This window comes from Crinia signifera, chromosome 3, assembly GCF_055691185.1.
Source record: "Crinia signifera chromosome 3, ASM5569118v1, whole genome shotgun sequence".
NCBI classification, from domain to species: domain Eukaryota; kingdom Metazoa; phylum Chordata; class Amphibia; order Anura; family Myobatrachidae; genus Crinia; species Crinia signifera.
This window is the reverse complement of record NC_139219.1, coordinates 80,538,849-80,560,641: the sequence shown is the minus strand read 5'-3', so window position 1 is coordinate 80,560,641 and position 21,793 is coordinate 80,538,849. Positions and strand designations below refer to the sequence as shown.

General features: G+C 43.0%; 54 non-coding genes and 1 pseudogene across 54 annotated transcripts; all 55 read left to right on the top strand.

Annotated features, from left to right (window-relative positions):
• The first annotated feature begins 158 nt into the window (after positions 1-158).
• Positions 159-274, top strand: LOC146065529 (U5 spliceosomal RNA). Its single transcript, XR_014472374.1, has one exon. It is a non-coding gene; the product is annotated as a U5 spliceosomal RNA (small nuclear RNA).
• Positions 275-552: 278 nt separating this feature from the next.
• LOC146065209 (U5 spliceosomal RNA) lies at positions 553-668 on the top strand. Its single transcript, XR_014472097.1, has one exon. It is a non-coding gene; the product is annotated as a U5 spliceosomal RNA (small nuclear RNA).
• Positions 669-946: 278 nt separating this feature from the next.
• LOC146065208 (U5 spliceosomal RNA) lies at positions 947-1,062 on the top strand. Its single transcript, XR_014472096.1, has one exon. It is a non-coding gene; the product is annotated as a U5 spliceosomal RNA (small nuclear RNA).
• Positions 1,063-1,340: 278 nt separating this feature from the next.
• LOC146065804 (U5 spliceosomal RNA) lies at positions 1,341-1,456 on the top strand. The gene has a single exon (XR_014472616.1). It is a non-coding gene; the product is annotated as a U5 spliceosomal RNA (small nuclear RNA).
• Positions 1,457-1,734: 278 nt separating this feature from the next.
• Positions 1,735-1,850, top strand: LOC146065207 (U5 spliceosomal RNA). Its single transcript, XR_014472095.1, has one exon. It is a non-coding gene; the product is annotated as a U5 spliceosomal RNA (small nuclear RNA).
• Positions 1,851-2,128: 278 nt separating this feature from the next.
• LOC146065815 (U5 spliceosomal RNA) lies at positions 2,129-2,244 on the top strand. Its single transcript, XR_014472626.1, has one exon. It is a non-coding gene; the product is annotated as a U5 spliceosomal RNA (small nuclear RNA).
• A 278-nt stretch (positions 2,245-2,522) lies between these two features.
• Positions 2,523-2,638, top strand: LOC146065206 (U5 spliceosomal RNA). The gene has a single exon (XR_014472094.1). It is a non-coding gene; the product is annotated as a U5 spliceosomal RNA (small nuclear RNA).
• Positions 2,639-2,917: 279 nt separating this feature from the next.
• On the top strand, positions 2,918-3,033 carry LOC146065602 (U5 spliceosomal RNA). Its single transcript, XR_014472435.1, has one exon. It is a non-coding gene; the product is annotated as a U5 spliceosomal RNA (small nuclear RNA).
• A 278-nt stretch (positions 3,034-3,311) lies between these two features.
• Positions 3,312-3,427, top strand: LOC146065204 (U5 spliceosomal RNA). The gene has a single exon (XR_014472093.1). It is a non-coding gene; the product is annotated as a U5 spliceosomal RNA (small nuclear RNA).
• Positions 3,428-3,705: 278 nt separating this feature from the next.
• On the top strand, positions 3,706-3,821 carry LOC146065803 (U5 spliceosomal RNA). The gene has a single exon (XR_014472615.1). It is a non-coding gene; the product is annotated as a U5 spliceosomal RNA (small nuclear RNA).
• Positions 3,822-4,099: 278 nt separating this feature from the next.
• LOC146065203 (U5 spliceosomal RNA) lies at positions 4,100-4,215 on the top strand. The gene has a single exon (XR_014472092.1). It is a non-coding gene; the product is annotated as a U5 spliceosomal RNA (small nuclear RNA).
• Positions 4,216-4,493: 278 nt separating this feature from the next.
• LOC146065202 (U5 spliceosomal RNA) lies at positions 4,494-4,609 on the top strand. The gene has a single exon (XR_014472091.1). It is a non-coding gene; the product is annotated as a U5 spliceosomal RNA (small nuclear RNA).
• A 278-nt stretch (positions 4,610-4,887) lies between these two features.
• LOC146065601 (U5 spliceosomal RNA) lies at positions 4,888-5,003 on the top strand. The gene has a single exon (XR_014472434.1). It is a non-coding gene; the product is annotated as a U5 spliceosomal RNA (small nuclear RNA).
• Positions 5,004-5,281: 278 nt separating this feature from the next.
• Positions 5,282-5,397, top strand: LOC146065200 (U5 spliceosomal RNA). Its single transcript, XR_014472090.1, has one exon. It is a non-coding gene; the product is annotated as a U5 spliceosomal RNA (small nuclear RNA).
• A 278-nt stretch (positions 5,398-5,675) lies between these two features.
• Positions 5,676-5,791, top strand: LOC146065199 (U5 spliceosomal RNA). Its single transcript, XR_014472089.1, has one exon. It is a non-coding gene; the product is annotated as a U5 spliceosomal RNA (small nuclear RNA).
• A 278-nt stretch (positions 5,792-6,069) lies between these two features.
• LOC146065600 (U5 spliceosomal RNA) lies at positions 6,070-6,185 on the top strand. The gene has a single exon (XR_014472433.1). It is a non-coding gene; the product is annotated as a U5 spliceosomal RNA (small nuclear RNA).
• A 278-nt stretch (positions 6,186-6,463) lies between these two features.
• On the top strand, positions 6,464-6,580 carry LOC146065943 (U5 spliceosomal RNA). The gene has a single exon (XR_014472749.1). It is a non-coding gene; the product is annotated as a U5 spliceosomal RNA (small nuclear RNA).
• A 278-nt stretch (positions 6,581-6,858) lies between these two features.
• Positions 6,859-6,974, top strand: LOC146065198 (U5 spliceosomal RNA). The gene has a single exon (XR_014472088.1). It is a non-coding gene; the product is annotated as a U5 spliceosomal RNA (small nuclear RNA).
• A 278-nt stretch (positions 6,975-7,252) lies between these two features.
• On the top strand, positions 7,253-7,368 carry LOC146065197 (U5 spliceosomal RNA). The gene has a single exon (XR_014472087.1). It is a non-coding gene; the product is annotated as a U5 spliceosomal RNA (small nuclear RNA).
• A 278-nt stretch (positions 7,369-7,646) lies between these two features.
• On the top strand, positions 7,647-7,762 carry LOC146065810 (U5 spliceosomal RNA). The gene has a single exon (XR_014472622.1). It is a non-coding gene; the product is annotated as a U5 spliceosomal RNA (small nuclear RNA).
• A 278-nt stretch (positions 7,763-8,040) lies between these two features.
• On the top strand, positions 8,041-8,156 carry LOC146065196 (U5 spliceosomal RNA). The gene has a single exon (XR_014472086.1). It is a non-coding gene; the product is annotated as a U5 spliceosomal RNA (small nuclear RNA).
• A 278-nt stretch (positions 8,157-8,434) lies between these two features.
• LOC146065700 (U5 spliceosomal RNA) lies at positions 8,435-8,550 on the top strand. The gene has a single exon (XR_014472521.1). It is a non-coding gene; the product is annotated as a U5 spliceosomal RNA (small nuclear RNA).
• Positions 8,551-8,828: 278 nt separating this feature from the next.
• LOC146065195 (U5 spliceosomal RNA) lies at positions 8,829-8,944 on the top strand. The gene has a single exon (XR_014472085.1). It is a non-coding gene; the product is annotated as a U5 spliceosomal RNA (small nuclear RNA).
• A 278-nt stretch (positions 8,945-9,222) lies between these two features.
• Positions 9,223-9,338, top strand: LOC146065194 (U5 spliceosomal RNA). Its single transcript, XR_014472084.1, has one exon. It is a non-coding gene; the product is annotated as a U5 spliceosomal RNA (small nuclear RNA).
• A 278-nt stretch (positions 9,339-9,616) lies between these two features.
• On the top strand, positions 9,617-9,732 carry LOC146065193 (U5 spliceosomal RNA). Its single transcript, XR_014472083.1, has one exon. It is a non-coding gene; the product is annotated as a U5 spliceosomal RNA (small nuclear RNA).
• A 278-nt stretch (positions 9,733-10,010) lies between these two features.
• On the top strand, positions 10,011-10,126 carry LOC146066216 (U5 spliceosomal RNA). The gene has a single exon (XR_014472911.1). It is a non-coding gene; the product is annotated as a U5 spliceosomal RNA (small nuclear RNA).
• A 279-nt stretch (positions 10,127-10,405) lies between these two features.
• LOC146065192 (U5 spliceosomal RNA) lies at positions 10,406-10,521 on the top strand. Its single transcript, XR_014472082.1, has one exon. It is a non-coding gene; the product is annotated as a U5 spliceosomal RNA (small nuclear RNA).
• Positions 10,522-10,799: 278 nt separating this feature from the next.
• On the top strand, positions 10,800-10,915 carry LOC146065672 (U5 spliceosomal RNA). Its single transcript, XR_014472496.1, has one exon. It is a non-coding gene; the product is annotated as a U5 spliceosomal RNA (small nuclear RNA).
• Positions 10,916-11,193: 278 nt separating this feature from the next.
• LOC146065734 (U5 spliceosomal RNA) lies at positions 11,194-11,309 on the top strand. The gene has a single exon (XR_014472550.1). It is a non-coding gene; the product is annotated as a U5 spliceosomal RNA (small nuclear RNA).
• Positions 11,310-11,588: 279 nt separating this feature from the next.
• On the top strand, positions 11,589-11,704 carry LOC146065191 (U5 spliceosomal RNA). The gene has a single exon (XR_014472081.1). It is a non-coding gene; the product is annotated as a U5 spliceosomal RNA (small nuclear RNA).
• A 278-nt stretch (positions 11,705-11,982) lies between these two features.
• LOC146065189 (U5 spliceosomal RNA) lies at positions 11,983-12,098 on the top strand. Its single transcript, XR_014472080.1, has one exon. It is a non-coding gene; the product is annotated as a U5 spliceosomal RNA (small nuclear RNA).
• A 278-nt stretch (positions 12,099-12,376) lies between these two features.
• On the top strand, positions 12,377-12,492 carry LOC146065688 (U5 spliceosomal RNA). Its single transcript, XR_014472511.1, has one exon. It is a non-coding gene; the product is annotated as a U5 spliceosomal RNA (small nuclear RNA).
• Positions 12,493-12,770: 278 nt separating this feature from the next.
• LOC146065188 (U5 spliceosomal RNA) lies at positions 12,771-12,886 on the top strand. Its single transcript, XR_014472079.1, has one exon. It is a non-coding gene; the product is annotated as a U5 spliceosomal RNA (small nuclear RNA).
• A 278-nt stretch (positions 12,887-13,164) lies between these two features.
• On the top strand, positions 13,165-13,280 carry LOC146065187 (U5 spliceosomal RNA). The gene has a single exon (XR_014472078.1). It is a non-coding gene; the product is annotated as a U5 spliceosomal RNA (small nuclear RNA).
• A 278-nt stretch (positions 13,281-13,558) lies between these two features.
• LOC146065186 (U5 spliceosomal RNA) lies at positions 13,559-13,674 on the top strand. The gene has a single exon (XR_014472077.1). It is a non-coding gene; the product is annotated as a U5 spliceosomal RNA (small nuclear RNA).
• A 278-nt stretch (positions 13,675-13,952) lies between these two features.
• LOC146065185 (U5 spliceosomal RNA) lies at positions 13,953-14,068 on the top strand. Its single transcript, XR_014472076.1, has one exon. It is a non-coding gene; the product is annotated as a U5 spliceosomal RNA (small nuclear RNA).
• A 278-nt stretch (positions 14,069-14,346) lies between these two features.
• LOC146066128 (U5 spliceosomal RNA) lies at positions 14,347-14,462 on the top strand. The gene has a single exon (XR_014472831.1). It is a non-coding gene; the product is annotated as a U5 spliceosomal RNA (small nuclear RNA).
• A 278-nt stretch (positions 14,463-14,740) lies between these two features.
• Positions 14,741-14,856, top strand: LOC146065184 (U5 spliceosomal RNA). Its single transcript, XR_014472075.1, has one exon. It is a non-coding gene; the product is annotated as a U5 spliceosomal RNA (small nuclear RNA).
• A 278-nt stretch (positions 14,857-15,134) lies between these two features.
• On the top strand, positions 15,135-15,250 carry LOC146066215 (U5 spliceosomal RNA). The gene has a single exon (XR_014472910.1). It is a non-coding gene; the product is annotated as a U5 spliceosomal RNA (small nuclear RNA).
• Positions 15,251-15,528: 278 nt separating this feature from the next.
• Positions 15,529-15,644, top strand: LOC146065671 (U5 spliceosomal RNA). The gene has a single exon (XR_014472495.1). It is a non-coding gene; the product is annotated as a U5 spliceosomal RNA (small nuclear RNA).
• Positions 15,645-15,922: 278 nt separating this feature from the next.
• Positions 15,923-16,038, top strand: LOC146065733 (U5 spliceosomal RNA). The gene has a single exon (XR_014472549.1). It is a non-coding gene; the product is annotated as a U5 spliceosomal RNA (small nuclear RNA).
• A 279-nt stretch (positions 16,039-16,317) lies between these two features.
• Positions 16,318-16,433, top strand: LOC146065183 (U5 spliceosomal RNA). The gene has a single exon (XR_014472074.1). It is a non-coding gene; the product is annotated as a U5 spliceosomal RNA (small nuclear RNA).
• A 278-nt stretch (positions 16,434-16,711) lies between these two features.
• On the top strand, positions 16,712-16,827 carry LOC146065182 (U5 spliceosomal RNA). Its single transcript, XR_014472073.1, has one exon. It is a non-coding gene; the product is annotated as a U5 spliceosomal RNA (small nuclear RNA).
• A 278-nt stretch (positions 16,828-17,105) lies between these two features.
• On the top strand, positions 17,106-17,221 carry LOC146065740 (U5 spliceosomal RNA). The gene has a single exon (XR_014472555.1). It is a non-coding gene; the product is annotated as a U5 spliceosomal RNA (small nuclear RNA).
• A 278-nt stretch (positions 17,222-17,499) lies between these two features.
• On the top strand, positions 17,500-17,615 carry LOC146065181 (U5 spliceosomal RNA). The gene has a single exon (XR_014472072.1). It is a non-coding gene; the product is annotated as a U5 spliceosomal RNA (small nuclear RNA).
• Positions 17,616-17,893: 278 nt separating this feature from the next.
• LOC146065180 (U5 spliceosomal RNA) lies at positions 17,894-18,009 on the top strand. The gene has a single exon (XR_014472071.1). It is a non-coding gene; the product is annotated as a U5 spliceosomal RNA (small nuclear RNA).
• A 268-nt stretch (positions 18,010-18,277) lies between these two features.
• LOC146065964 (U5 spliceosomal RNA) lies at positions 18,278-18,386 on the top strand (annotated as a pseudogene).
• Positions 18,387-18,664: 278 nt separating this feature from the next.
• Positions 18,665-18,780, top strand: LOC146065178 (U5 spliceosomal RNA). Its single transcript, XR_014472070.1, has one exon. It is a non-coding gene; the product is annotated as a U5 spliceosomal RNA (small nuclear RNA).
• Positions 18,781-19,058: 278 nt separating this feature from the next.
• Positions 19,059-19,174, top strand: LOC146065177 (U5 spliceosomal RNA). Its single transcript, XR_014472069.1, has one exon. It is a non-coding gene; the product is annotated as a U5 spliceosomal RNA (small nuclear RNA).
• Positions 19,175-19,452: 278 nt separating this feature from the next.
• Positions 19,453-19,568, top strand: LOC146065176 (U5 spliceosomal RNA). Its single transcript, XR_014472068.1, has one exon. It is a non-coding gene; the product is annotated as a U5 spliceosomal RNA (small nuclear RNA).
• Positions 19,569-19,846: 278 nt separating this feature from the next.
• Positions 19,847-19,962, top strand: LOC146065528 (U5 spliceosomal RNA). The gene has a single exon (XR_014472373.1). It is a non-coding gene; the product is annotated as a U5 spliceosomal RNA (small nuclear RNA).
• Positions 19,963-20,240: 278 nt separating this feature from the next.
• Positions 20,241-20,356, top strand: LOC146065175 (U5 spliceosomal RNA). The gene has a single exon (XR_014472067.1). It is a non-coding gene; the product is annotated as a U5 spliceosomal RNA (small nuclear RNA).
• A 278-nt stretch (positions 20,357-20,634) lies between these two features.
• LOC146065174 (U5 spliceosomal RNA) lies at positions 20,635-20,750 on the top strand. Its single transcript, XR_014472066.1, has one exon. It is a non-coding gene; the product is annotated as a U5 spliceosomal RNA (small nuclear RNA).
• A 278-nt stretch (positions 20,751-21,028) lies between these two features.
• On the top strand, positions 21,029-21,144 carry LOC146065802 (U5 spliceosomal RNA). The gene has a single exon (XR_014472614.1). It is a non-coding gene; the product is annotated as a U5 spliceosomal RNA (small nuclear RNA).
• A 278-nt stretch (positions 21,145-21,422) lies between these two features.
• Positions 21,423-21,538, top strand: LOC146065173 (U5 spliceosomal RNA). Its single transcript, XR_014472065.1, has one exon. It is a non-coding gene; the product is annotated as a U5 spliceosomal RNA (small nuclear RNA).
• Positions 21,539-21,793: the final 255 nt, after the last annotated feature.

Below are 21,793 nucleotides of genomic sequence, written 5' to 3'. Positions count from 1 at the left end.
TCCAAAATATGAAGCAATTGGTAAGGAGTGCCAAAGATTCCTACAGCAAGGGGAAGCCTGGTGAACAATCTGCTCTTTTTTATTTCAAGTTGGGTGCTCTCATTAAGCTGAGTGAGGCCTGCCAGCACGGCACTCAGACGACAGGTGAAATCTTGGTCATGCTCTGGTTTCTCTTCAGAACGCACAAATCTTTTGCCTTTTACTAAAGATTTCCGTGGAGAGGAGCAAAACTGAGTTTTGTCTCAATTTTTGTGTGCCCCAGCTTAATGGGGTTTCTTTTCTCAGTTTAAAGACAGAATGAGGGTGCTTTCTAGAAAGTGAGCTCATTTGCATAGCGAGGACAGCATATGTCTGTTTCTTCCCATGCAGTAAATTCTTGACCGTGTTAATTATTTCCAAAATATGAAGCAATTGGTAAGGAGTGCCAAAGATTCCTACAGCAAGGGGAAGCCTGGTGAACAATCTGCTCTTTTTTATTTCAAGTTGGGTGCTCTCATTGAGCTGAGTGAGGCCTGCCAGCACGGCACTCAGACGACAGGTGAAATCTTGGTCATGCTCTGGTTTCTCTTCAGAACGCACAAATCTTTCGCCTTTTACTAAAGATTTCCGTGGAGAGGAGCAAAACTGAGTTTTGTCTCAATTTTTGTGTGCCCCAGCTTAATGGGGTTTCTTTTCTCAGTTTAAAGACAGAATGAGGGTGCTTTCTAGAAAGTGAGCTCATTTGCATAGCGAGGACAGCATATGTCTGTTTCTTCCCATGCAGTAAATTCTTGACCGTGTTAATTATTTCCAAAATATGAAGCAATTGGTAAGGAGTGCCAAAGATTCCTACAGCAAGGGGAAGCCTGGTGAACAATCTGCTCTTTTTCATTTCAAGTTGGGTGCTCTCATTGAGCTGAGTGAGGCCTGCCAGCACGGCACTCAGACGACAGGTGAAATCTTGGTCATGCTCTGGTTTCTCTTCAGAACGCACAAATCTTTCGCCTTTTACTAAAGATTTCCGTGGAGAGGAGCAAAACTGAGTTTTGTCTCAATTTTTGTGTGCCCCAGCTTAATGGGGTTTCTTTTCTCAGTTTAAAGACAGAATGAGGGTGCTTTCTAGAAAGTGAGCTCATTTGCATAGCGAGGACAGCATATGTCTGTTTCTTCCCATGCAGTAAATTCTTGACCGTGTTAATTATTTCCAATATATGAAGCAATTGGTAAGGAGTGCCAAAGATTCCTACAGCAAGGGGAAGCCTGGTGAACAATCTGCTCTTTTTTATTTCAAGTTGGGTGCTCTCATTGAGCTGAGTGAGGCCTGCCAGCACGGCACTCAGACGACAGGTGAAATCTTGGTCATGCTCTGGTTTCTCTTCAGAACGCACAAATCTTTCGCCTTTTACTAAAGATTTCCGTGGAGAGGAGCAAAACTGAGTTTTGTCTCAATTTTTGTGTGCCACAGCTTAATGGGGTTTCTTTTCTCAGTTTAAAGACAGAATGAGGGTGCTTTCTAGAAAGTGAGCTCATTTGCATAGCGAGGACAGCATATGTCTGTTTCTTCCCATGCAGTAAATTCTTGACCGTGTTAATTATTTCCAAAATATGAAGCAATTGGTAAGGAGTGCCAAAGATTCCTACAGCAAGGGGAAGCCTGGTGACCAATCTGCTCTGTTTTATTTCAAGTTGGGTGCTCTCATTGAGCTGAGTGAGGCCTGCCAGCACAGCACTCAGATGACAGGTGAAATCTTGGTCATGCTCTGGTTTCTCTTCAGAACGCACAAATCTTTCGCCTTTTACTAAAGATTTCCGTGGAGAGGAGCAAAACTGAGTTTTGTCTCAATTTTTGTGTGCCCCAGCTTAATGGGGTTTCTTTTCTCAGTTTAAAGACAGAATGAGGGTGCTTTCTAGAAAGTGAGCTCATTTGCATAGTGAGGACAGCATATGTCTGTTTCTTCCCATGCAGTAACTTCTTGACCGTGTTAATTATTTCCAAAATATGAAGCAATTGGTAAGGAGTGACAAAGATTCCTACAGCAAGGGGAAGCCTGGTGAACAATCTGCTCTTTTTTATTTCATGTTGGGTGCTCTCATTGAGCTGAGTGAGGCCTGCCAGCACGGCACTCAGACGACAGGTGAAATCTTGGTCATGCTCTGGTTGCTCTTCAGAACGCACAAATCTTTCGCCTTTTACTAAAGATTTCCGTGGAGAGGAGCAAAACTGAGTTTTGTCTCAATTTTTGTGTGCCCCAGCTTAATGGGGTTTCTTTTCTCAGTTTAAAGACAGAATGAGGGTGCTTTCTAGAAAGTGAGCTCATTTGCATAGCGAGGACAGCATATGTCTGTTTCTTCCCATGCAGTAAATTCTTGACCGTGTTAATTATTTCCAAAATATGAAGCAATTGGTAAGGAGTGCCAAAGATTCCTACAGCAAGGGGAAGCCTGGTGAACAATCTGCTCTTTTTTATTTCAAGTTGGGTGCTCTCATTGAGCTGAGTGAGGCCTGCCAGCACAGCACTCAGATGACAGGTGAAATCTTGGTCATGCTCTGGTTTCTCTTCAGAACGCACAAATCTTTCGCCTTTTACTAAAGATTTCCGTGGAGAGGAGCAAAACTGAGTTTTGTCTCAATTTTTGTGTGCCCCAGCTTAATGGGGTTTCTTTTCTCAGTTTAAAGACAGAATGAGGGTGCTTTCTAGAAAGTGAGCTCATTTGCATAGCGAGGACAGCATATGTCTGTTTCTTCCCATGCAGTAAATTCTTGACCGTGTTAATTATTTCCAAAATATGAAGCAATTGGTAAGGAGTGCCAAAGATTCCTACAGCAAGGGGAAGCCTGGTGAACAATCTGCTCTTTTTTTATTTCAAGTTGGGTGCTCTCATTGAGCTGAGTGAGGCCTGCCAGCACGGCACTCAGACGACAGGTGAAATCTTGGTCATGCTCTGGTTTCTCTTCAGAACGCACAAATCTTTCGCCTTTTACTAAAGATTTCCGTGGAGAGGAGCAGAACTGAGTTTTGTCTCAATTTTTGTGTGCCCCAGCTTAATGGGGTTTCTTTTCTCAGTTTAAAGACAGAATGAGGGTGCTTTCTAGAAAGTGAGCTCATTTGCATAGCGAGGACAGCATATGTCTGTTTCTTCCCATGCAGTAAATTCTTGACCGTGTTAATTATTTCCAAAATATGAAGCAATTGGTAAGGAGTGCCAAAGATTCCTACAGCAAGGGGAAGCCTGGTGAACAATCTGCTCTTTTTCATTTCAAGTTGGGTGCTCTCATTGAGCTGAGTGAGGCCTGCCAGCACGGCACTCAGACGACAGGTGAAATCTTGGTCATGCTCTGGTTTCTCTTCAGAACGCACAAATCTTTCGCCTTTTACTAAAGATTTCCGTGGAGAGGAGCAAAACTGAGTTTTGTCTCAATTTTTGTGTGCCCCAGCTTAATGGGGTTTCTTTTCTCAGTTTAAAGACAGAATGAGGGTGCTTTCTAGAAAGTGAGCTCATTTGCATAGCGAGGACAGCATATGTCTGTTTCTTCCCATGCAGTAAATTCTTGACCGTGTTAATTATTTCCAAAATATGAAGCAATTGGTAAGGAGTGCCAAAGATTCCTACAGCAAGGGGAAGCCTGGTGAACAATCTGCTCTTTTTTATTTCAAGTTGGGTGCTCTCATTGAGCTGAGTGAGGCCTGCCAGCACGGCACTCAGACGACAGGTGAAATCTTGGTCATGCTCTGGTTTCTCTTCAGAACGCACAAATCTTTCGCCTTTTACTAAAGATTTCCGTGGAGAGGAGCAAAACTGAGTTTTGTCTCAATTTTTGTGTGCCACAGCTTAATGGGGTTTCTTTTCTCAGTTTAAAGACAGAATGAGGGTGCTTTCTAGAAAGTGAGCTCATTTGCATAGCGAGGACAGCATATGTCTGTTTCTTCCCATGCAGTAAATTCTTGACCGTGTTAATTATTTCCAAAATATGAAGCAATTGGTAAGGAGTGCCAAAGATTCCTACAGCAAGGGGAAGCCTGGTGACCAATCTGCTCTGTTTTATTTCAAGTTGGGTGCTCTCATTGAGCTGAGTGAGGCCTGCCAGCACAGCACTCAGATGACAGGTGAAATCTTGGTCATGCTCTGGTTTCTCTTCAGAACGCACAAATCTTTCGCCTTTTACTAAAGATTTCCGTGGAGAGGAGCAAAACTGAGTTTTGTCTCAATTTTTGTGTGCCCCAGCTTAATGGGGTTTCTTTTCTCAGTTTAAAGACAGAATGAGGGTGCTTTCTAGAAAGTGAGCTCATTTGCATAGTGAGGACAGCATATGTCTGTTTCTTCCCATGCAGTAACTTCTTGACCGTGTTAATTATTTCCAAAATATGAAGCAATTGGTAAGGAGTGACAAAGATTCCTACAGCAAGGGGAAGCCTGGTGAACAATCTGCTCTTTTTTATTTCATGTTGGGTGCTCTCATTGAGCTGAGTGAGGCCTGCCAGCACGGCACTCAGACGACAGGTGAAATCTTGGTCATGCTCTGGTTTCTCTTCAGAACGCACAAATCTTTCGCCTTTTACTAAAGATTTCCGTGGAGAGGAGCAAAACTGAGTTTTGTCTCAATTTTTGTGTGCCCCAGCTTAATGGGGTTTCTTTTCTCAGTTTAAAGACAGAATGAGGGTGCTTTCTAGAAAGTGAGCTCATTTGCATAGCGAGGACAGCATATGTCTGTTTCTTCCCATGCAGTAAATTCTTGACCGTGTTAATTATTTCCAAAATATGAAGCAATTGGTAAGGAGTGCCAAAGATTCCTACAGCAAGGGGAAGCCTGGTGAACAATCTGCTCTTTTTTATTTCAAGTTGGGTGCTCTCATTGAGCTGAGTGAGGCCTGCCAGCACGGCACTCAGACGACAGGTGAAATCTTGGTCATGCTCTGGTTTCTCTTCAGAACGCACAAATCTTTCGCCTTTTACTAAAGATTTCCGTGGAGAGGAGCAGAACTGAGTTTTGTCTCAATTTTTGTGTGCCCCAGCTTAATGGGGTTTCTTTTCTCAGTTTAAAGACAGAATGAGGGTGCTTTCTAGAAAGTGAGCTCATTTGCATAGCGAGGACAGCATATGTCTGTTTCTTTCCATGCAGTAAATTCTTGACCGTGTTAATTATTTCCAAAATATGAAGCAATTGGTAAGGAGTGCCAAAGATTCCTACAGCAAGGGGAAGCCTGGTGAACAATCTGCTCTTTTTTATTTCAAGTTGGGTGCTCTCATTGAGCTGAGTGAGGCCTGCCAGCACAGCACTCAGATGACAGGTGAAATCTTGGTCATGCTCTGGTTTCTCTTCAGAACGCACAAATCTTTCGCCTTTTACTAAAGATTTCCGTGGAGAGGAGCAAAACTGAGTTTTGTCTCAATTTTTGTGTGCCCCAGCTTAATGGGGTTTCTTTTCTCAGTTTAAAGACAGAATGAGGGTGCTTTCTAGAAAGTGAGCTCATTTGCATAGCGAGGACAGCATATGTCTGTTTCTTCCCATGCAGTAAATTCTTGACCGTGTTAATTATTTCCAAAATATGAAGCAATTGGTAAGGAGTGCCAAAGATTCCTACAGCAAGGGGAAGCCTGGTGAACAATCTGCTCTTTTTTATTTCAAGTTGGGTGCTCTCATTGAGCTGAGTGAGGCCTGCCAGCACGGCACTCAGACGACAGGTGAAATCTTGGTCATGCTCTGGTTTCTCTTCAGAACGCACAAATCTTTCGCCTTTTACTAAAGATTTCCGTGGAGAGGAGCAAAACTGAGTTTTGTCTCAATTTTTGTGTGCCCCAGCTTAATGGGGTTTCTTTTCTCAGTTTAAAGACAGAATGAGGGTGCTTTCTAGAAAGTGAGCTCATTTGCATAGCGAGGACAGCATATGTCTGTTTCTTCCCATGCAGTAAATTCTTGACCGTGTTAATTATTTCCAAAATATGAAGCAATTGGTAAGGAGTGCCAAAGATTCCTACAGCAAGGGGAAGCCTGGTGAACAATCTGCTCTTTTTTATTTCAAGTTGGGTGCTCTCATTGAGCTGAGTGAGGCCTGCCAGCACGGCACTCAGACGACAGGTGAAATCTTGGTCATGCTCTGGTTTCTCTTCAGAACGCACAAATCTTTCGCCTTTTACTAAAGATTTCCGTGGAGAGGAGCAGAACTGAGTTTTGTCTCAATTTTTGTGTGCCCCAGCTTAATGGGGTTTCTTTTCTCAGTTTAAAGACAGAATGAGGGTGCTTTCTAGAAAGTGAGCTCATTTGCATAGCGAGGACAGCATATGTCTGTTTCTTCCCATGCAGTAAATTCTTGACCATGTTAATTATATCCAAAATATGAAGCAATTGGTAAGGAGTGACAAAGATTCCTACAGCAAGGGGAAGCCTGGTGAACAATCTGCTCTTTTTTATTTCAAGTTGGGTGCTCTCATTGAGCTGAGTGAGGCCTGCCAGCACGGCACTCAGACGACAGGTGAAATCTTGGTCATGCTCTGGTTTCATCTTCAGAACGCACAAATCTTTCGCCTTTTACTAAAGATTTCCGTGGAGAGGAGCAAAACTGAGTTTTGTCTCAATTTTTGTGTGCCCCAGCTTAATGGGGTTTCTTTTCTCAGTTTAAAGACAGAATGAGGGTGCTTTCTAGAAAGTGAGCTCATTTGCATAGCGAGGACAGCATATGTCTGTTTCTTCCCATGCAGTAAATTCTTGACCGTGTTAATTATTTCCAAAATATGAAGCAATTGGTAAGGAGTGCCAAAGATTCCTACAGCAAGGGGAAGCCTGGTGAACAATCTGCTCTTTTTTATTTCAAGTTGGGTGCTCTCATTGAGCCTAGTGAGGCCTGCCAGCACGGCACTCAGACGACAGGTGAAATATTGGTCATGCTCTGGTTTCTCTTCAGAACGCACAAATCTTTCGCCTTTTACTAAAGATTTCCGTGGAGAGGAGCAAAACTGAGTTTTGTCTCAATTTTTGTGTGCCCCAGCTTAATGGGGTTTCTTTTCTCAGTTTAAAGACAGAATGAGGGTGCTTTCTAGAAAGTGAGCTCATTTGCATAGCGAGGACAGCATATGTCTGTTTCTTCCCATGCAGTAAATTCTTGACCGTGTTAATTATTTCCAAAATATGAAGCAATTGGTAAGGAGTGCCAAAGATTCCTACAGCAAGGGGAAGCCTGGTGAACAATCTGCTCTTTTTTATTTCAAGTTGGGTGCTCTCATTGAGCTGAGTGAGGCCTGCCAGCACGGCACTCAGACGACAGGTGAAATCTTGGTCATGCTCTGGTTTCTCTTCAGAACGCACAAATCTTTCGCCTTTTACTAAAGATTTCCGTGGAGAGGAGCAAAACTGAGTTTTGTCTCAATTTTTGTGTGCCCCAGCTTAATGGGGTTTCTTTTCTCAGTTTAAAGACAGAATGAGGGTGCTTTCTAGAAAGTGAGCTCATTTGCATAGCGAGGACAGCATATGTCTGTTTCTTACCATGCAGTAAATTCTTGACTGTGTTAATTATTTCCAAAATATGAAGCAATTGGTAAGGAGTGCCAAAGATTCCTACAGCAAGGGGAAGCCTGGTGAACAATCTGCTCTTTTTTATTTCAAGTTGGGTGCTCTCATTGAGCTGAGTGAGGCCTGCCAGCACGGCACTCAGACGACAGGTGAAATCTTGGTCATGCTCTGGTTTCTCTTCAGAACGCACAAATCTTTCGCCTTTTACTAAAGATTTCCGTGGAGAGGAGCAAAACTGAGTTTTGTCTCAATTTTTGTGTGCCCCAGTTTAATGTGGTTTCTTTTCTCAGTTTAAAGACAGAATGAGGGTGCTTTCTAGAAAGTGAGCTCATTTGCATAGCGAGGACAGCATATGTCTGTTTCTTCCCATGCAGTAAATTCTTGACCGTGTTAATTATTTCCAAAATATGAAGCAATTGGTAAGGAGTGCCAAAGATTCCTACAGCAAGGGGAAGCCTGGTGAACAATCTGCTCTTTTTTATTTCAAGTTGGGTGCTCTCATTGAGCCTAGTGAGGCCTGCCAGCACGGCACTCAGACGACAGGTAAAATATTGGTCATGCTCTGGTTTCTCTTCAGAACGCACAAATCTTTCGCCTTTTACTAAAGATTTCCGTGGAGAGGAGCAAAACTGAGTTTTGTCTCAATTTTTGTGTGCCCCAGCTTAATGGGGTTTCTTTTCTCAGTTTAAAGACAGAATGAGGGTGCTTTCTAGAAAGTGAGCTCATTTGCATAGCGAGGACAGCATATGTCTGTTTCTTCCCATGCAGTAAATTCTTGACCGTGTTAATTATTTCCAAAATATGAAGCAATTGGTAAGGAGTGCCAAAGATTCCTACAGCAAGGGGAAGCCTGGTGAACAATCTGCTCTTTTTTATTTCAAGTTGGGTGCTCTCATTGAGCTGAGTGAGGCCTGCCAGCACGGCACTCAGACGACAGGTGAAATCTTGGTCATGCTCTGGTTTCTCTTCAGAATGCACAAATCTTTCGCCTTTTACTAAAGATTTCCGTGGAGAGGAGCAAAACTGAGTTTTGTCTCAATTTTTGTGTGCCCCAGCTTAATGGGGTTTCTTTTCTCAGTTTAAAGACAGAATGAGGGTGCTTTCTAGAAAGTGAGCTCATTTGCATAGCGAGGACAGCATATGTCTGTTTCTTCCCATGCAGTAAATTCTTGACCGTGTTAATTATTTCCAAAATATGAAGCAATTGGTAAGGAGTGTCAAAGATTCCTACAGCAAGGGGAAGCCTGGTGAACAATCTGCTCTTTTTTATTTCAAGTTGGGTGCTCTCATTGAGCTGAGTGAGGCCTGCCAGCACGGCACTCAGACGACAGGTGAAATCTTGGTCATGCTCTGGTTTCTCTTCAGAACGCACAAATCTTTCGCCTTTTACTAAAGATTTCCGTGGAGAGGAGCAAAACTGAGTTTTGTCTCAATTTTTGTGTGCCCCAGCTTAATGGGGTTTCTTTTCTCAGTTTAAAGACAGAATGAGGGTGCTTTCTAGAAAGTGAGCTCATTTGCATAGCGAGGACAGCATATGTCTGTTTCTTCCCATGCAGTAAATTCTTGACCGTGTTAATTATTTCCAAAATATGAAGCAATTGGTAAGCAGTGCCAAAGATTCCTACAGCAAGGGGAAGCCTGGTGAACAATCTGCTCTTTTTTATTTCAAGTTGGGTGCTCTCATTGAGCTGAGTGAGGCCTGCCAGCACGGCACTCAGACGACAGGTGAAATCTTGGTCATGCTCTGGTTTCTCTTCAGAACGCACAAATCTTTCGCCTTTTACTAAAGATTTCCGTGGAGAGGAGCAAAACTGAGTTTTGTCTCAATTTTTGTGTGCCCCAGCTTAATGGGGTTTCTTTTCTCAGTTTAAAGACAGAATGAGGGTGCTTTCTAGAAAGTGAGCTCATTTGCATAGCGAGGACAGCATATGTCTGTTTCTTCCCATACAGTAAATTCTTGACCGTGTTAATTATTTCCAAAATATGAAGCAATTGGTAAGGAGTGCCAAAGATTCCTACAGCAAGGGGAAGCCTGGTGAACAATCTGCTCTTTTTTATTTCAAGTTGGGTGCTCTCATTGAGCTGAGTGAGGCCTGCCAGCACGGCACTCAGACGACAGGTGAAATCTTGGTCATGCTCTGGTTTCTCTTCAGAACGCACAAATCTTTCGCCTTTTACTAAAGATTTCCGTGGAGAGGAGCAAAACTGAGTTTTGTCTCAATTTTTGTGTGCCCCAGCTTAATGGGGTTTCTTTTCTCAGTTTAAAGACAGAATGAGGGTGCTTTCTAGAAAGTGAGCTCATTTGCATAGCGAGGACAGCATATGTCTGTTTCTTCCCATGCAGTAAATTCTTGACCGTGTTAATTATTTCCAAAATATGAAGCAATTGGTAAGGAGTGACAAAGATTCCTACAGCAAGGGGAAGCCTGGTGAACAATCTGCTCTTTTTTATTTCAAGTTGGGTGCTCTCATTGAGCTGAGTGAGGCCTGCCAGCACGGCACTCAGACGACAGGTGAAATCTTGGTCATGCTCTGGTTTCTCTTCAGAACGCACAAATCTTTCGCCTTTTACTAAAGATTTCCGTGGAGAGGAGCAAAACTGAGTTTTGTCTCAATTTTTGTGTGCCCCAGCTTTATGGGGTTTCTTTTCTCAGTTTAAAGACAGAATGAGGGTGCTTTCTAGAAAGTGAGCTCATTTGCATAGCGAGGACAGCATATGTCTGTTTCTTCCCATGCAGTAAATTCTTGACCGTGTTAATTATTTCCAAAATATGAAGCAATTGGTAAGGAGTGCCAAAGATTCCTACAGCAAGGGGAAGCCTGGTGAACAATCTGCTCTTTTTTTATTTCAAGTTGGGTGCTCTCATTGAGCTGAGTGAGGCCTGCCAGCACGGCACTCAGACGACAGGTGAAATCTTGGTCATGCTCTGGTTTCTCTTCAGAACGCACAAATCTTTCGCCTTTTACTAAAGATTTCCGTGGAGAGGAGCAAAACTGAGTTTTGTCTCAATTTTTGTGTGCCCCAGCTTAATGGGGTTTCTTTTCTCAGTTTAAAGACAGAATGAGGGTGCTTTCTAGAAAGTGAGCTCATTTGCATAGCGAGGACAGCATATGTCTGTTTCTTCCCATGCAGTAAATTCTTGACCGTGTTAATTATTTCCAAAATATGAAGCAATTGGTAAGGAGTGCCAAAGATTCCTACAGCAAGGGGAAGCCTGGTGAACAATCTGCTCTTTTTTATTTCAAGTTGGGTGCTCTCATTGAGCTGAGTGAGGCCTGCCAGCACGGCACTCAGACGACAGGTGAAATCTTGGTCATGCTCTGGTTTCTCTTCAGAACGCACAAATCTTTCGCCTTTTACCAAAGATTTCCGTGGAGAGGAGCAGAACTGAGTTTTGTCTCAATTTTTGTGTGCCCCAGCTTAATGGGGTTTCTTTTCTCAGTTTAAAGACAGAATGAGGGTGCTTTCTAGAAAGTGAGCTCATTTGCATAGCGAGGACAGCATATGTCTGTTTCTTCCCATGCAGTAAATTCTTGACCGTGTTAATTATTTCCAAAATATGAAGCAATTGGTAAGGAGTGCCAAAGATTCCTACAGCAAGGGGAAGCCTGGTGAACAATCTGCTCTTTTTTATTTCAAGTTGGGTGCTCTCATTGAGCTGAGTGAGGCCTGCCATCACGGCACTCAGACGACAGGTGAAATCTTGGTTATGCTCTGGTTTCTCTTCAGAACGCACAAATCTTTAGCCTTTTACTAAAGATTTCCGTGGAGAGGAGCAAAACTGAGTTTTGTCTCAATTTTTGTGTGCCCCAGCTTAATGGGGTTTCTTTTCTCAGTTTAAAGACAGAATGAGGGTGCTTTCTAGAAAGTGAGCTCATTTGCATAGCGAGGACAGCATATGTCTGTTTCTTCCCATGCAGTAAATTCTTGACCGTGTTAATTATTTCCAAAATATGAAGCAATTGGTAAGGAGTGCCAAAGATTCCTACAGCAAGGGGAAGCCTGGTGAACAATCTGCTCTTTTTTTATTTCAAGTTGGGTGCTCTCATTGAGCTGAGTGAGGCCTGCCAGCACGGTACTAAGACGACAGGTGAAATCTTGGTCATGCTCTGGTTTCTCTTCAGAACGCACAAATCTTTCGCCTTTTACTAAAGATTTCCGTGGAGAGGAGCAAAACTGAGTTTTGTCTCAATTTTTGTGTGCCCCAGCTTAATGGGGTTTCTTTTCTCAGTTTAAAGACAGAATGAGGGTGCTTTCTAGAAAGTGAGCTCATTTGCATAGCGAGGACAGCATATGTCTGTTTCTTCCCATGCAGTAAATTCTTGACCGTGTTAATTATTTCCAAAATATGAAGCAATTGGTAAGGAGTGCCAAAGATTCCTACAGCAAGGGGAAGCCTGGTGAACAATCTGCTCTTTTTTATTTCAAGTTGGGTGCTCTCATTGAGCTGAGTGAGGCCTGCCAGCACGGCACTCAGACGACAGGTGAAATCTTGGTCATGCTCTGGTTTCTCTTCAGAACGCACAAATCTTTCGCCTTTTACTAAAGATTTCCGTGGAGAGGAGCAAAACTGAGTTTTGTCTCAATTTTTGTGTGCCCCAGCTTAATGGGGTTTCTTTTCTCAGTTTAAAGACAGAATGAGGGTGCTTTCTAGAAAGTGAGCTCATTTGCATAGCGAGGACAGCATATGTCTGTTTCTTCCCATGCAGTAAATTCTTGACCGTGTTAATTATTTCCAAAATATGAAGCAATTGGTAAGGAGTGACAAAGATTCCTACAGCAAGGGGAAGCCTGGTGAACAATCTGCTCTTTTTTATTTCAAGTTGGGTGCTCTCATTGAGCCTAGTGAGGCCTTCCAGCACGGCACTCTGACGACAGGTGAAATCTTGGTCATGCTCTAGTTTCTCTTCAAAACGCACAAATCTTTCGCCTTTTACTAAAGATTTCCGTGGAGAGGAGCAAAACTGAGTTTTGTCTCAATTTTTGTGTGCCCCAGCTTAATGGGGTTTCTTTTCTCAGTTTAAAGACAGAATGAGGGTGCTTTCTAGAAAGTGAGCTCATTTGCATAGCGAGGACAGCATATGTCTGTTTCTTCCCATGCAGTAAATTCTTGACCGTGTTAATTATTTCCAAAATATGAAGCAATTGGTAAGGAGTGCCAAAGATTCCTACAGCAAGGGGAAGCCTGGTGAACAATCTGCTCTTTTTTATTTCAAGTTGGGTGCTCTCATTGAGCTGAGTGAGGCCTGCCAGCACGGCACTCAGACGACAGGTGAAATCTTGGTCATGCTCTGGTTTCTCTTCAGAACGCACAAATCTTTCGCCTTTTACTAAAGATTTCCGTGGAGAGGAGCAAAACTGAGTTTTGTCTCAATTTTTGTGTGCCCCAGCTTAATGGGGTTTCTTTTCTCAGTTTAAAGACAGAATGAGGGTGCTTTCTAGAAAGTGAGCTCCTTTGCATAGCGAGGACAGCATATGTCTGTTTCTTCCCATGCAGTAAATTCTTGACCGTGTTAATAATTTCCAAAATATGAAGCAATTGGTAAGGAGTGCCAAAGATTCCTACAGCAAGGGGAAGCCTGGTGAACAATCTGCTCTTTTTTATTTCAAGTTGGGTGCTCTCATTGAGCTGAGTGAGGCCTGCCAGCACGGCACTCAGACGACAGGTGAAATCTTGGTCATGCTCTGGTTTCTCTTCAGAACGCACAAATCTTTCGCCTTTTACTAAAGATTTCCGTGGAGAGGAGCAAAACTGAGTTTTGTCTCAATTTTTGTGTGCCCCAGCTTAATGGGGTTTCTTTTCTCAGTTTAAAGACAGAATGAGGGTGCTTTCTAGAAAGTGAGCTCATTTGCATAGCGAGGACAGCATATGTCTGTTTCTTCCCATGCAGTAAATTCTTGACCGTGTTAATTATTTCCAAAATATGAAGCAATTGGTAAGCAGTGCCAAAGATTCCTACAGCAAGGGGAAGCCTGGTGAACAATCTGCTCTTTTTTATTTCAAGTTGGGTGCTCTCATTGAGCTGAGTGAGGCCTGCCAGCACGGCACTCAGACGACAGGTGAAATCTTGGTCATGCTCTGGTTTCTCTTCAGAACGCACAAATCTTTCGCCTTTTACTAAAGATTTCCGTGGAGAGGAGCAAAACTGAGTTTTGTCTCAATTTTTGTGTGCCCCAGCTTAATGGGGTTTCTTTTCTCAGTTTAAAGACAGAATGAGGGTGCTTTCTAGAAAGTGAGCTCATTTGCATAGCGAGGACAGCATATGTCTGTTTCTTCCCATACAGTAAATTCTTGACCGTGTTAATTATTTCCAAAATATGAAGCAATTGGTAAGGAGTGCCAAAGATTCCTACAGCAAGGGGAAGCCTGGTGAACAATCTGCTCTTTTTTATTTCAAGTTGGGTGCTCTCATTGAGCTGAGTGAGGCCTGCCAGCACGGCACTCAGACGACAGGTGAAATCTTGGTCATGCTCTGGTTTCTCTTCAGAACGCACAAATCTTTCGCCTTTTACTAAAGATTTCCGTGGAGAGGAGCAAAACTGAGTTTTGTCTCAATTTTTGTGTGCCCCAGCTTAATGGGGTTTCTTTTCTCAGTTTAAAGACAGAATGAGGGTGCTTTCTAGAAAGTGAGCTCATTTGCATAGCGAGGACAGAATATGTCTGTTTCTTTCCATGCAGTAAATTCTTGACCGTGTTAATTATTTCCAAAATATGAAGCAATTGGTAAGGAGTGCCAAAGATTCCTACAGCAAGGGGAAGCCTGGTGAACAATCTGCTCTTTTTTATTTCAAGTTGGGTGCTCTCATTGAGCCGAGTGAGGCCTGCCAGCATGGCACTCAGACGACAGGTGAAATCTTGGTCATGCTCTGGTTTCTCTTCAGAACGAACAAATCTTTCGCCTTTTACTAAAGATTTCCGTGGAGAGGAGCAAAACTGAGTTTTGTATTAATTTTTGTGTGCCCCAGCTTAATGGGGTTTCTTTTCTCAGTTTAAAGACAGAATGAGGGTGCTTTCTAGAAAGTGAGCTCATTTGCATAGCGAGGACAGCATATGTCTGTTTCTTCCCATGCAGTAAATTCTTGACCGTGTTAATTATTTCCAAAATATGAAGCAATTGGTAAGGAGTGCCAAAGATTCCTACAGCAAGGGGAAGCTTGGTGAACAATCTGCTCTTTTTTATTTCAAGTTGGGTGCTCTCATTGAGCTGAGTGAGGCCTGCCAGCACGGCACTCAGACGACAGGTGAAATCTTGGTCATGCTCTGGTTTCTCTTCAGAACGCACAAATCTTTCGCCTTTTACTAAAGATTTCCGTGGAGAGGAGCAAAACTGAGTTTTGTCTCAATTTTTGTGTGCCCCAGCTTAATGGGGTTTCTTTTCTCAGTTTAAAGACAGAATGAGGGTGCTTTCTAGAAAGTGAGCTCATTTGCATAGCGAGGACAGCATATGTCTGTTTCTTCCCATGCAGTAAATTCTTGACCGTGTTAATTATTTCCAAAATATGAAGCAATTGGTAAGGAGTGACAAAGATTCCTACAGCAAGGGGAAGCCTGGTGAACAATCTGCTCTTTTTTATTTCATGTTAAGTGCTCCCATTGAGCTGAGTGAGGCCTGCCAGCACGGCACTCAGACGACAGGTGAAATCTTGGTCATGCTCTGGTTTCTCTTCAGAACGCACAAATCTTTCGCCTTTTACTAAAGATTTCCGTGGAGAGGAGCAAAACTGAGTTTTGTCTCAATTTTTGTGTGCCCCAGCTTTATGGGGTTTCTTTTCTCAGTTTAAAGACAGAATGAGGGTGCTTTCTAGAAAGTGAGCTCATTTGCATAGCGAGGACAGCATATGTCTGTTTCTTCCCATGCAGTAAATTCTTGACCGTGTTAATTATTTCCAAAATATGAAGCAATTGGTAAGGAGTGCCAAAGATTCCTACAGCAAGGGGAAGCCTGGTGAACAATCTGCTCTTTTTTATTTCAAGTTGGGTGCTCTCATTGAGCTGAGTGAGGCCTGCCAGCACGGCACTCAGACGACAGGTGAAATCTTGGTCATGCTCTGGTTTCTCTTCAGAACGCACAAATCTTTCGCCTTTTACCAAAGATTTCCGTGGAGAGGAGCAGAACTGAGTTTTGTCTCAATTTTTGTGTGCCCCAGCTTAATGGGGTTTCTTTTCTCAGTTTAAAGACAGAATGAGGGTGCTTTCTAGAAAGTGAGCTCATTTGCATAGCGAGGACAGCATATGTCTGTTTCTTCCCATGCAGTAAATTCTTGACCGTGTTAATTATTTCCAAAATATGAAGCAATTGGTAAGGAGTGCCAAAGATTCCTACAGCAAGGGGAAGCCTGGTGAACAATCTGCTCTTTTTTATTTCAAGTTGGGTGCTCTCATTGAGCTGAGTGAGGCCTGCCATCACGGCACTCAGACGACAGGTGAAATCTTGGTTATGCTCTGGTTTCTCTTCAGAACGCACAAATCTTTAGCCTTTTACTAAAGATTTCCGTGGAGAGGAGCAAAACTGAGTTTTGTCTCAATTTTTGTGTGCCCCAGCTTAATGGGGTTTCTTTTCTCAGTTTAAAGACAGAATGAGGGTGCTTTCTAGAAAGTGAGCTCATTTGCATAGCGAGGACAGCATATGTCTGTTTCTTCCCATGCAGTAAATTCTTGACCGTGTTAATTATTTCCAAAATATGAAGCAATTGGTAAGGAGTGCCAAAGATTCCTACAGCAAGGGGAAGCCTGGTGAACAATCTGCTCTTTTTTTATTTCAAGTTGGGTGCTCTCATTGAGCTGAGTGAGGCCTGCCAGCACGGCACTAAGACGACAGGTGAAATCTTGGTCATGCTCTGGTTTCTCTTCAGAACGCACAAATCTTTCGCCTTTTACTAAAGATTTCCGTGGAGAGGAGCAAAACTGAGTTTTGTCTCAATTTTTGTGTGCCCCAGCTTAATGGGGTTTCTTTTCTCAGTTTAAAGACAGAATGAGGGTGCTTTCTAGAAAGTGAGCTCATTTGCATAGCGAGGACAGCATATGTCTGTTTCTTCCCATGCAGTAAATTCTTGACCGTGTTAATTATTTCCAAAATATGAAGCAATTGGTAAGGAGTGCCAAAGATTCCTACAGCAAGGGGAAGCCTGGTGAACAATCTGCTCTTTTTTATTTCAAGTTGGGTGCTCTCATTGAGCTGAGTGAGGCCTGCCAGCACGGCACTCAGACGACAGGTGAAATCTTGGTCATGCTCTGGTTTCTCTTCAGAACGCACAAATCTTTCGCCTTTTACTAAAGATTTCCGTGGAGAGGAGCAAAACTGAGTTTTGTCTCAATTTTTGTGTGCCCCAGCTTAATGGGGTTTCTTTTCTCAGTTTAAAGACAGAATGAGGGTGCTTTCTAGAAAGTGAGCTCATTTGCATAGCGAGGACAGCATATGTCTGTTTCTTCCCATGCAGTAAATTCTTGACCGTGTTAATTATTTCCAAAATATGAAGCAATTGGTAAGGAGTGCCAAAGATTCCTACAGCAAGGGGAAGCCTGGTGAACAATCTGCTCTTTTTTATTTCAAGTTGGGTGCTCTCATTGAGCTGAGTGAGGCCTTCCAGCACGGCACTCTGACGACAGGTGAAATCTTGGTCATGCTCTAGTTTCTCTTCAGAACGCACAAATCTTTCGCCTTTTACTAAAGATTTCCGTGGAGAGGAGCAAAACTGAGTTTTGTCTCAATTTTTGTGTGCCCCAGCTTAATGGGGTTTCTTTTCTCAGTTTAAAGACAGAATGAGGGTGCTTTCTAGAAAGTGAGCTCCTTTGCATAGCGAGGACAGCATATGTCTGTTTCTTCCCATGCAGTAAATTCTTGACCGTGTTAATAATTTCCAAAATATGAAGCAATTGGTAAGGAGTGCCAAAGATTCCTACAGCAAGGGGAAGCCTGGTGAACAATCTGCTCTTTTTTATTTCAAGTTGGGTGCTCTCATTGAGCTGAGTGAGGCCTGCCAGCACGGCACTCAGACGACAGGTGAAATCTTGGTCATGCTCTGGTTTCTCTTCAGAACGCACAAATCTTTCGCCTTTTACTAAAGATTTCCGTGGAGAGGAGCAAAACTGAGTTTTGTCTCAATTTTTGTGTGCCCCAGCTTAATGGGGTTTCTTTTCTCAGTTTAAAGACAGAATGAGGGTGCTTTCTAGAAAGTGAGCTCCTTTGCATAGCGAGGACAGCATATGTCTGTTTCTTCCCATGCAGTAAATTCTTGACCGTGTTAATAATTTCCAAAATATGAAGCAATTGGTAAGGAGTGCCAAAGATTCCTACAGCAAGGGGAAGCCTGGTGAACAATCTGCTCTTTTTTATTTCAAGTTGGGTGCTCTCATTGAGCTGAGTGAGGCCTGCCAGCACGGCACTCAGACGACAGGTGAAATCTTGGTCATGCTCTGGTTTCTCTTCAGAACGCACAAATCTTTCGCCTTTTACTAAAGATTTCCGTGGAGAGGAGCAAAACTGAGTTTTGTCTCAATTTTTGTGTGCCCCAGCTTAATGGGGTTTCTTTTCTCAGTTTAAAGACAGAATGAGGGTGCTTTCTAGAAAGTGAGCTCCTTTGCATAGCGAGGACAGCATATGTCTGTTTCTTCCCATGCAGTAAATTCTTGACCGTGTTAATAATTTCCAAAATATGAAGCAATTGGTAAGGAGTGCCAAAGATTCCTACAGCAAGGGGAAGCCTGGTGAACAATCTGCTCTTTTTTATTTCAAGTTGGGTGCTCTCATTGAGCTGAGTGAGGCCTGCCAGCACGGCACTCAGACGACAGGTGAAATCTTGGTCATGCTCTGGTTTCTCTTTCGCCTTTTACTAAAGATTTCCGTGGAGAGGAGCAAAACTGAGTTTTGTCTCAATTTTTGTGTGCCCCAGCTTAATGGGGTTTCTTTTCTCAGTTTAAAGACAGAATGAGGGTGCTTTCTAGAAAGTGAGCTCCTTTGCATAGCGAGGACAGCATATGTCTGTTTCTTCCCATGCAGTAAATTCTTGACCGTGTTAATAATTTCCAAAATATGAAGCAATTGGTAAGGAGTGCCAAAGATTCCTACAGCAAGGGGAAGCCTGGTGAACAATCTGCTCTTTTTTATTTCAAGTTGGGTGCTCTCATTGAGCTGAGTGAGGCCTGCCAGCACGGCACTCAGACGACAGGTGAAATATTGGTCATGCTCTGGTTTCTCTTCAGAACGCACAAATCTTTCGCCTTTTACTAAAGATTTCCGTGGAGAGGAGCAAAACTGAGTTTTGTCTCAATTTTTGTGTGCCCCAGCTTAATGGGGTTTCTTTTCTCAGTTTAAAGACAGAATGAGGGTGCTTTCTAGAAAGTGAGCTCATTTGCATAGCGAGGACAGCATATGTCTGTTTCTTCCCATGCAGTAAATTCTTGACCGTGTTAATTATTTCCAAAATATGAAGCAATTGGTAAGGAGTGCCAAAGATTCCTACAGCAAGGGGAAGCCTGGTGAACAATCTGCTCTTTTTTATTTCAAGTTGGGTGCTCTCATTGAGCTGAGTGAGGCCTGCCAGCACGGCACTCAGACGACAGGTGAAATCTTGGTCATGCTCTGGTTTCTCTTCAGAACGCACAAATCTTTCGCCTTTTACTAAAGATTTCCGTGGAGAGGAGCAAAACTGAGTTTTGTCTCAATTTTTGTGTGCCCCAGCTTAATGGGGTTTCTTTTCTCAGTTTAAAGACAGAATGAGGGTGCTTTCTAGAAAGTGAGCTCCTTTGCATAGCGAGGACAGCATATGTCTGTTTCTTCCCATGCAGTAAATTCTTGACCGTGTTAATAATTTCCAAAATATGAAGCAATTGGTAAGGAGTGCCAAAGATTCCTACAGCAAGGGGAAGCCTGGTGAACAATCTGCTCTTTTTTATTTCAAGTTGGGTGCTCTCATTGAGCTGAGTGAGGCCTGCCAGCACGGCACTCAGACGACAGGTGAAATCTTGGTCATGCTCTGGTTTCTCTTCAGAACGCACAAATCTTTCGCCTTTTACTAAAGATTTCCGTGGAGAGGAGCAAAACTGAGTTTTGTCTCAATTTTTGTGTGCCCCAGCTTAATGGGGTTTCTTTTCTCAGTTTAAAGACAGAATGAGGGTGCTTTCTAGAAAGTGAGCTCATTTGCATAGCGAGGACAGCATATGTCTGTTTCTTCCCATGCAGTAAATTCTTGACCGTGTTAATTATTTCCAAAATATGAAGCAATTGGTAAGGAGTGCCAAAGATTCCTACAGCAAGGGGAAGCCTGGTGAACAATCTGCTCTTTTTTATTTCAAGTTGGGTGCTCTCATTAAGCTGAGTGAGGCCTGCCAGCACGGCACTCAGACGACAGGTGAAATCTTGGTCATGCTCTGGTTTCTCTTCAGAACGCACAAATCTTTTGCCTTTTACTAAAGATTTCCGTGGAGAGGAGCAAAACTGAGTTTTGTCTCAATTTTTGTGTGCCCCAGCTTAATGGGGTTTCTTTTCTCAGTTTAAAGACAGAATGAGGGTGCTTTCTAGAAAGTGAGCTCATTTGCATAGCGAGGACAGCATATGTCTGTTTCTTCCCATGCAGTAAATTCTTGACCGTGTTAATTATTTCCAAAATATGAAGCAATTGGTAAGGAGTGCCAAAGATTCCTACAGCAAGGGGAAGCCTGGTGAACAATCTGCTCTTTTTTATTTCAAGTTGGGTGCTCTCATTGAGCTGAGTGAGGCCTGCCAGCACGGCACTCAGACGACAGGTGAAATCTTGGTCATGCTCTGGTTTCTCTTCAGAACGCACAAATCTTTCGCCTTTTACTAAAGATTTCCGTGGAGAGGAGCAAAACTGAGTTTTGTCTCAATTTTTGTGTGCCCCAGCTTAATGGGGTTTCTTTTCTCAGTTTAAAGACAGAATGAGGGTGCTTTCTAGAAAGTGAGCTCATTTGCATAGCGAGGACAGCATATGTCTGTTTCTTCCCATGCAGTAAATTCTTGACCGTGTTAATTATTTCCAAAATATGAAGCAATTGGTAAGGAGTGCCAAAGATTCCTACAGCAAGGGGAAGCCTGGTGAACAATCTGCTCTTTTTCATTTCAAGTTGGGTGCTCTCATTGAGCTGAGTGAGGCCTGCCAGCACGGCACTCAGACGACAGGTGAAATCTTGGTCATGCTCTGGTTTCTCTTCAGAACGCACAAATCTTTCGCCTTTTACTAAAGATTTCCGTGGAGAGGAGCAAAACTGAGTTTTGTCTCAATTTTTGTGTGCCCCAGCTTAATGGGGTTTCTTTTCTCAGTTTAAAGACAGAATGAGGGTGCTTTCTAGAAAGTGAGCTCATTTGCATAGCGAGGACAGCATATGTCTGTTTCTTCCCATGCAGTAAATTCTTGACCGTGTTAATTATTTCCAATATATGAAGCAATTGGTAAGGAGTGCCAAAGATTCCTACAGCAAGGGGAAGCCTGGTGAACAATCTGCTCTTTTTTATTTCAAGTTGGGTGCTCTCATTGAGCTGAGTGAGGCCTGCCAGCACGGCACTCAGACGACAGGTGAAATCTTGGTCATGCTCTGGTTTCTCTTCAGAACGCACAAATCTTTCGCCTTTTACTAAAGATTTCCGTGGAGAGGAGCAAAACTGAGTTTTGTCTCAATTTTTGTGTGCCACAGCTTAATGGGGTTTCTTTTCTCAGTTTAAAGACAGAATGAGGGTGCTTTCTAGAAAGTGAGCTCATTTGCATAGCGAGGACAGCATATGTCTGTTTCTTCCCATGCAGTAAATTCTTGACCGTGTTAATTATTTCCAAAATATGAAGCAATTGGTAAGGAGTGCCAAAGATTCCTACAGCAAGGGGAAGCCTGGTGACCAATCTGCTCTGTTTTATTTCAAGTTGGGTGCTCTCATTGAGCTGAGTGAGGCCTGCCAGCACAGCACTCAGATGACAGGTGAAATCTTGGTCATGCTCTGGTTTCTCTTCAGAACGCACAAATCTTTCGCCTTTTACTAAAGATTTCCGTGGAGAGGAGCAAAACTGAGTTTTGTCTCAATTTTTGTGTGCCCCAGCTTAATGGGGTTTCTTTTCTCAGTTTAAAGACAGAATGAGGGTGCTTTCTAGAAAGTGAGCTCATTTGCATAGTGAGGACAGCATATGTCTGTTTCTTCCCATGCAGTAACTTCTTGACCGTGTTAATTATTTCCAAAATATGAAGCAATTGGTAAGGAGTGACAAAGATTCCTACAGCAAGGGGAAGCCTGGTGAACAATCTGCTCTTTTTTATTTCATGTTGGGTGCTCTCATTGAGCTGAGTGAGGCCTGCCAGCACGGCACTC